The following is a 9,039-nucleotide window of genomic DNA, read 5'->3' on the forward strand; positions in this document are numbered from 1 at the left end:
GAGCTTCAAAAGTCACATGACAAGGAACTGGCACTTACAAATGAACTGCAAACTTTAAAAGCTGTTCCAAGGAATGGTAACTATGACCTGCCCTCCACTCACAAGGAAAAAATTAACTTTATTAAGGAAGAAAATATTGAAAGTAACTTAAATGAAGATATAAAATCAAAGAGAATTTTGGAATTAGAGGCACCTAGGGAAACAGTGTCAAAATTCCATGTGAATTTTTGTAGGAAATGTAAAAAACTATCTAAGAGTGAAATACACAGGGGGGAAAAGAATGAGAAAAATAATAAAGAAATTCCTATCGCTGACAAGAATACTGCAGATTTAAAACTCCACTCCACAGTTCCAAAACATACACTGGCATTCTGTGACCCAACAAAATATGCAATGAAAGACAAAGAAAGACAACCATTTGCAGTAAAACAAGGATCAATAATATTTGAAAGTGAGAAGACATCCAAAGTCAATTCTGTTACTGAACAGTGTGTAGCAAAAATTCAGTACTTACAGAATTACCTGAAAGAATCTATGCAGATACAGAAAAAAGTACTAAAACTAGAGAATGAAAACCTAACCCTTAAAGCGAAAGTTAAACTTCTTGTCTTTACCACACAATCTCTGATAAAGAAAATTGAAATGTATGAAAAACAACTTAAGACATTGGCTGAAGAAAAGAACACTATTCAGCCCAAGTTAATTAAAACAGAAGAAGATGGCAAAGAATGTGTTAAAGAATTGAAAGAAATAATTAGTAACTATAATGTTCTCCAAGGACAAAATAAAACCCTAGAGGAAAAAAAGTCAACTTCTTTGGAGAAGCAACAAATAATAGAAACATTAGAACAACTAAAAAGTAAGGAACACAAAACTCAAAGTGACATGGCCATTGTCAATAATGAAAATAAACTATTGATCACAGAAATGGAATCAATGAAAACAAATATTCTGTTGATACAAGAGGAAAAAGAAGTATTAGAGGAAAAAACATACCAGCTTCTAAAGGAAAAAGGCTCACTTGAAAATGAACGAAAGGAAAACCAGCTAGAGATAATGCAGCTAAAAGAGAAAGAAAGATTGGCAAAAACTGAACAAGAGACACTTCTTCAAATAATAGAAACAGTTAAAAATGAAAAGCTTAATCTTGAAACAACCTTACAAGAATCTACTGCTGCGAGAGAAATGATGGAAAGAGAAATTGAGGATATTCAAACATACCAATCTACCGCCGAAGAGAATTTTCTGCAAGAAATAAAAAATGCAAAATCAGAAGCAAGTATTTATAGGAATAGTTTGTCAGAAATAGGCAACAAATGTGAGATGTTATCAAAAATGTTAATGAAAATTAAAACTGATAATCAGATTCTAAAAGAAGAACTAAAAAAACATAGTCAAGAAAGTATAAAATTTGAAAACAGCATCAGTAGACTTGAGGAAGACAAAATACTTTTAGAAAATTATGTAAGAAGTATAGAGAATGAAAGGGATACCTTGGAATTTGAGATGCGGAATCTTCAAAAAGAATATTTAAATCTAAGTGAAAAAATCTATAATCATCATATTGACCTATCAAAAATGGGTTACATTTCAAGAAGAGAGAAATTCCATTTTGACATCTATGATATTTATGAAGACACCTCTAGTCCCAGAAGTAGGCCTTTAGCCCCTGATTTGAAAGGTATGTATATCATGGTGGATTAGCAGAAATACGTTTAAGATTCTTTTAGCCTATCGGGCATTAGCCAGAGGACAGTAATAAGAAGGTGAGTACAATTCAGTTTTGTAAGATTTGTATCCAATTTATTATATAGTGGAATTATTTAGAGATTTTGCTCTTTTGATAAAATTCATATTATTTTATTATACTACTTCTATACATTGTATATGACCAAAGCAACTTTGGCAGCAAACAGGGATTTTTTTAAATTATTATTTTTCTGCAATACACTTAGAAGTCCAACCTTCTAAAAAATTCTTTTTTTTTTCCAGGAATTCCAAGTAAACCGTATCAATTGCTTCCATCCAAACCATGTAAATAAATTTCTGAAATAGTGTTTCAAAATCCTTTGTCCAAGTACTTTTTTCAACAAAAAATTTTAAATTCACTTTTACATGGGATTACAATTACCTTATAATTGATTAGACTAGTTTTTTTAAATTCGATATTGGAATTAGGTATATATTTTTATGTTGTCAAGAACTGTAAACATTCTGAGACTTTATCCAACTTGTAAGCTAATATGTTAGCCTGACAGTTTCATGGGTTCTAGTGGAAGACATGAGACTACTGGGTCAGAGATAAAGGACAGTTTGTTGCTCACAGCAATAGCAGGAGCCAGAGTAACAGCACTTTTGCACGGGCTCTCCAAGCCCCAGTTCCTATAGGCAACATGAAAAGGGTCACACAGTGGTTGCATTACAAGAGAAAACTCTAAGCTAAGGGAACCATTACTTTTCTGAGTGCAGTAAGCATGCCTGCCCTTTGCTCTAGAAGGAAACATTACCTTTATTATACAGGACAGTTAGAATACCTGCCCTTGCTCCAGCAGAGACACTATCTCTAGCTTCCAAGACTGCTTGTTATACAAATAAACTTACTGAATTTTGTCAAATGCTTTTTCTGCATTTTACTGAGGTGATCCTGTGTTTTCCCCCTTTAATCTGTAAATATGGTGACTACATTGATTAATTTTGAAACATTACACCAACCTTGAGTTGCTGAGATAAACTTCATCAGATATCATGTATTATCCTTTTAACATACTTCTGGATTCAATTTGACAATATTTTGTTAAAGATTTCTGCTTCTATGTTCAGGATATTGGTATCTATATTATTTTCTTTTTATGTCTTTATCTGATTTTGGTGTCAGGAAAATCCTGGCCTCATAAAATATAAGGTCAGGTTTTCCAAGAGGAAAGTGTTCCCTCCTCCTCTATTTTCTGAAAGGATTAGTGTAGAATTGGTCTTATTGATTATTCCTTTCTAAATACATAATTCACCAGAGAGCCTGGAGTTTTCTAAATGGAAAGGTTTTACACTGCAAAATCAACCCCATTAATAGATATAGAACTATTCAGATTTTCTATTTCTTCTTGAATCAGGTTTGATCATTTGTTGTTCTGAAGAATTTTACATAAGTTCTCAAGTGTTTTGGCATAAAGTTGTTTATAATATTCCTTATTATCTTTTTAATGTCTAGAGGACCTGTGATGTCCCATCTTTCACTTCTGACATTGATAATTTGGGGTTCTTGTGATTCTTTGGGCATCTTGGATGTGGATTTAAAATTTTTATCACACTTGGAAATTTTTAGCCATTATTTCTTTAAATCTTTTTCTCTCTGCTCCCTTCTGAGATGCAATAACACATATGTTAGACTGTTTGATATTGTCCTAGAGCTCACTGGTATTATTTTCATTTGCTTTTCAGTCTTTTTTCTGTGTTTCACTTTGGATACTTTCTATTACTATATCTTCAAGTTCACTAGTTTTTTCTTTTGCCATGCCTAATTTTCTACTATTCCCACTTACTGAAGTTTTTCAATTCAGTTATCTTATTTTTCATCTCTAGATTTTCCATTTGGTTCTTGTTTATAACTTTCTTTCCAATATGTTCATATTTTCCTTTAAATACATTAACATAGTTCAAGTAGCTATTTTAATGTCTTTATTTGCTAATTCCATCTTCTCTACTGTCTGGGGGTTTATTTCTATGGACTGATTTTTCTCCCATTTATGGGTCATATTTTCTGGCTTCCTGGCATATCTAGTATGCCAAAAATCCATCTGGAAGATGGGTTTTTGTGAATTTTACATTGTTGATTGTCCGAATGTTGTTGTTTCCTTTACAGATTGTTGGAATTGGTTGTGTTAGGCATTACATTACTTCTGCTTCAATTTGATGCTTTTGAGGCTTGTTTTTTAAACTTTTATTAGGGTGGGTGTAGAGCAGCCTCTCGTCTACTCTAGATCCTCTGGAACCACCACTGAATGCAGAGAGGTGAGAATGTCCCAGCCTTGAATGGTTCCTGGCCTTCTGTGAGCTGTGGGAACCATGACAGGTCCGTGTTGTTCTTTGTTCTGCCTCATGGAATGTAACCTTACGCATGCCTGTCTTAGATGTCAGCAGGGTTAAGGGGATCCCTATGCAGATTTCTGAACTCTTTTCCTGGGTAGATCTTTCCTCTCTAGAACTCAACTCCACAAATTCGAGCCACTTTAGATTCCTTGGGTTCCAATTTCTGTCTCAATTCAGCAAGGCTACTATACTTTGAGATTCCAAGTCCTCCATCCTCTCCAGTCCAAAAGTGCCTCCAGACAAAAAGCAATTGCAGGGCTCACCTCAATTGTTTCCTTTTCCTCACGGATCACAATCCTGCACTGTCTGTGTCCAGTATCTAAAAAGAGTTGTTATGCATGTTTTGTACAGTTTTTAATTGCCTAAAGAAGTGTAAATCTGGTTCCTGATACTCTATCTTGGCTAGAAGCCATTTCTGGGTAGTCAAGTTTGGGAAGTTTGGAAAATCAAGTCCTATGAACAGACAGAACACAGTGTTGACTCTTCTAGGTAGCTGGTATATGTAGGTATGTTCTTCCACCAGATCTCACCCAACTATAAAGAAGATGCCTGTAACTATGAGTATGTGTGTACAGGGCTATTGACCAGAAGAGAACCAGAATTATTCTTTTTGGAGTAATAGTGCCAGAACAAGAACCTTACTCTTGTAGTCCCAATTCTCCTTAGGCAGCTCTTTAGAATGTTCAGAGGCAAGATGCTTAGTTTTTCATCTGGGGGTAAAATTCCGGGTTGCCTGAACTGGGAAAGCACTGAGGATGGGAAGGAGGTAGGAGGAAAAAAAGAAACTGACTGAGAAAGTCTTTCCTAAACACACTTTTAATTAAACATTTTTGGCTCTATTCTTACTTTTTTTGTCTACAGAATTTTTTTGAAACCCCTTATTCTCTGATGATCCCCTTATGAGTCATTTTTCTGGACTCATTATTTTACTATTGTGTTATTAGGGTCAGAGGAGAGCCAGCAAATAAGTGTGTTCTGCCTGCCAGTTTTAATTGGAAGCCCCTAATACATTAGTGTTTTTGATTATAGTATAAATAGCTTTTTAGTATATTTTGGCTTAGAACAAACATCCTCTTTCAAATTTTCATGACATATTTTCATGTTTTGTCTTCAAAATAAAATTTTAAATTAGCTAGTCAAGTTTTATTGTTTTTATTCTGTAGGGATTTTTATTAAATTGCATTAAATTTATTGATATATTAAAGATAAACAGCAAGTTTACAATATTTAGTCTCCCTGGAACATGGTCTATTGCTCCGGCCTCCTTTTATATCTTCATTTTAATCCTACGTTTCCATAGTTTTTTTCCTATTGTAAATAGAATACTTTTCACATTTCCTAATGGACATATGGGAAAAACTGTCTTTTCTGCAGGTCATTATATACATCTGTTTATTGTACAATTTTATTAGTTCAAATATCTTTCAACAGATTCTTTTTACATTGTAGGTAAATAACTATATATCACCTGCAAGCAATAATATTGTCTTTTTCTAACATTTATTTCCTCTTGGGATTTTTTCCTGTCTTCCTGCATTAATATATTTATATTAATATGTTTTCCAGGGAAGTGTTTGTCTTGTTTATGGCTCAAGCTTAATGTCTGTTATGATTGTGATAGATATCCTTTAGAAAGTAAGGAAGGTTCTTCCTAATTGTCACATCCTAACAGGTTTTAAGTGGAAAGAGTATTTAATTTTATCAAATGGCTTTTTAGCATCTATTAGGGGAACATGTATTTTTTTCATTTTAATATATTAAAGAACTTTATTATAATAATAGATTCACTCATGTCAAGCTATTTTAGCAGTCATAGAATAATAAATCATTTTATGTTCATTTAAAATGTGGATTCCATTGGCTTGTATTTGATTTAGGATTTTTTTAATGAGTTAGAAATATTATTTTCCTATTTATGTTATCCTTGTCCAGTGATGCTATCCTCATAAAATAAATCAAAACTCTTTCATATTTTTCTATGATCAAAACAATTTAAATAACAACAGATTTCTCTGTTTTGAAGATTTGATAGGATTTAGCTCCTTAAATCTAGACACAGTACCTTTTGGCTACTAAGTTTAACTATTATTTCCATTTTTTCTACCCTTATTGGTCCATTCATGTTTTCAGTTCTTGTTGAATTACTTCTGGTAACATTTCATTTTCAAATGTATTTGACATGGAATTGTACATGTTTTAACCATTGCTACATCTGTGGTTAAATCTATTCCTTACTCAGAGGATAGTTTGTATTCTCTCTCACCTCTCTTTTTTTTCTAGGTGGGCTTTTTAAAAAACCAATTTTAAGTTTTTCAGATCTGCTTCTCAATTGGTTGTTTTTCTCTCTTTGAATTATTTGATTTGATTTTCAATCTTTTTCAAATATTAACATCAGCATGTAAGCCTGTAAATTTTCCATCTGATTAATTCTTTACCTTTGGTGTTTTTTTTTTTTAAACATCTTTATTGGAGTATAATTGCTTTACAATGGTGTGTTAGTTTTCTGCTTTATAACAAAGTGAATCAGTTATACATATACATATGTCCCCATATCTCTTCCCTCTTGCGTCTCCCTCCCTCCCACCCTCCCTATCCCACCCCTCTAGGTGGTCACAAAGCACCGAGCTGATCTCCCTATGCTATGCAGCTGCTTCCCACTAGCTATCTATTTTATGTTTGGTAGTGTATATATGTCAGTGCCACTCTCTCACTTTGTCCCAGCTTACCCTTCCCCCTCCTCGTATCCTCAAGTCCATTCTCTAGTAGGTCTGTGTCTTTATTCCCGTCTTGCCCCTAGGTTCTTCATGACCTTTTTTTTTTTTTTAGATTCCATATATATGTGTTAGCATACGGTATTTGTCTTTCTCTTTCTGACTTACTTCACTCTGTATGACAGACTCTAGGTCCATCCACCTCACTGCAAATAACTCAGTTTTGTTTCTTTTTATGGCTGAGTAATATTCCATTGTATATATGTGCCACATCTTCTTTATCCATTCATCTGTTGATGGACACTTAGGTTACTTCCATGTCCTGGCTATTGTAATTAGAACTGCAATGAACATTTTGGTACATGACACATTTTGAATTATGGTTTTCTCAGGGTATATGCCCAGTAGTGGGATTGCTGGGTCGTATGTAGTTCTATTTTTAGTTTTTTAAGGAACCTCCATACTGTTCTCCATAGTGGCTGTATCAGTTTACATTCCCACCAACAGTGCAAGAGGGTTCCCTTTTCTCCACACCCTCTCCAGCATTTATTGTTTGTAGATTTTTTGGTGATGGCCATTCTGACCAGTGTGAGATGATATCTCATTGTAGTTTTGATTTGCATTTCTCTAATGATTAATGATGTTGAGCATTCTTTCATGTGTTTGTTGGCAATCTGTATATCTTCTTTGGAGAAATGTCTATTTAGGTCTTCTGTCCATTTTTGGATTGGGTTGTTTGTTTTTTTGATATTGAGCTGCATGAGCTGCTTGTAAATTTTGGAGATGAATCCTCTGTCAGTTGCTTCATTTGCAAATATTTTCTCCCATTCTGAGGGTTGTCTTCTCATCTTGTTTATGTAGCTTTGGTTTTTTATTATGTATTGATCTCAGTTTTGAGTAATAATTGGGAAGTTAGCAAAACAATGAAAGGCATAGGGTATTCCAGGAAAGGAAAAGCATGTGAGCCATCATAATAGCTCAAAACAACATGTCACTTTCAAGGAATTACAAATAATTCAAGGTGAAGGGGAAATATGATTAAATATGGCCATGATAGTATTTATTCATTCAATCAACAAATATTTACTGAGTGCCTACAAAAAGTGTCAAGCGCTATGCTAGGTGCTAATCATAAACAAAATAGATACGGTTTTACAGTACTTATAATATCACAGAAGATGGCAGGCTAATAAATATTATAAATGTGAAGTTAGAAGGTGTTATTTGAACACTTAACAAGGGGACCTAACCTCATCTCAAAGATCAGGAAGGCCTTACTTAAGGAAGAAACATTTTTAGAAGAGATCTGAAAGTCTACAAATTGGAGTTAGTAAAGTAAGAAGATGATGGATGGTGGGAAAAATTCCAAGCTATAGAAAGTAGATAAATCCCTCACAGGCAAGGGACAGCATGTCTGTCCTCATAAAAAGTGAAATAAATCTACCCTAGGTAGAATGAAAAGAGCAAAGAAGAGTAACAAGAAATAAAGGAAAAGAAATGAGTCAAGTCTCGAAGAGCCTTTTAACCCTGATATAGATTTTGCCTTTATCTTAAGGATAATGGGAATCCACTAAAGAGTTTTTAACTTAGTGAAGTAGTGATTGGATGGTAAAGGGAGATGATTTCTGAATAATTTCAAGATTTGTTTTAAGTTATATGATATTTGGAAGCACAATTTACCGAGAGGGAATAATTAATGAGGAGCTAATTTAAGAGGTAAAAATGATAGATTTCATTTTGGAAGCATTACATTTGAGCTCTCTAGGAGATCATTTTAAAAAGAGAAAAGATGTCTTGTAGGCAGTTATAAATAGAACTCTGATTCAGGATAATGTTGTAAGCTGGAGATATGGTTTAAAGCTTAATTAAATTGCTCCAATTTACCCAGCTAGTCATAGGTTGAGCCTGGCTTATTATTAATACACAGTCCACAATATTAACATACAAGAGGAGCAAGCAATCTCTGAGGAAGCAGGGTAAGGTTTCCAAAAATACACTATGCTACTGCTTAACATTCCCTCCACTTCCTGTTGGAGCTTCTTATTGATCTAAGTCTCTCTCAAAGTTAAGCATTTCTTCCATGATCAGGTTAACATCCTTAATCTTTGTTTCAACTTTGAGCCTTAAATAGGTGTGGTTGGATGGTTCATAACAGAGATTAACAACTACTAAGCAAGCATATTATTGCTTCCATTATTCTCTGAAGGTGGATGCAGAAAACCACTCAAGTCATACAGGCATCCTA

This window comes from Orcinus orca, chromosome 21, assembly GCF_937001465.1.
Source record: "Orcinus orca chromosome 21, mOrcOrc1.1, whole genome shotgun sequence".
NCBI lineage: Eukaryota > Metazoa > Chordata > Mammalia > Artiodactyla > Delphinidae > Orcinus > Orcinus orca.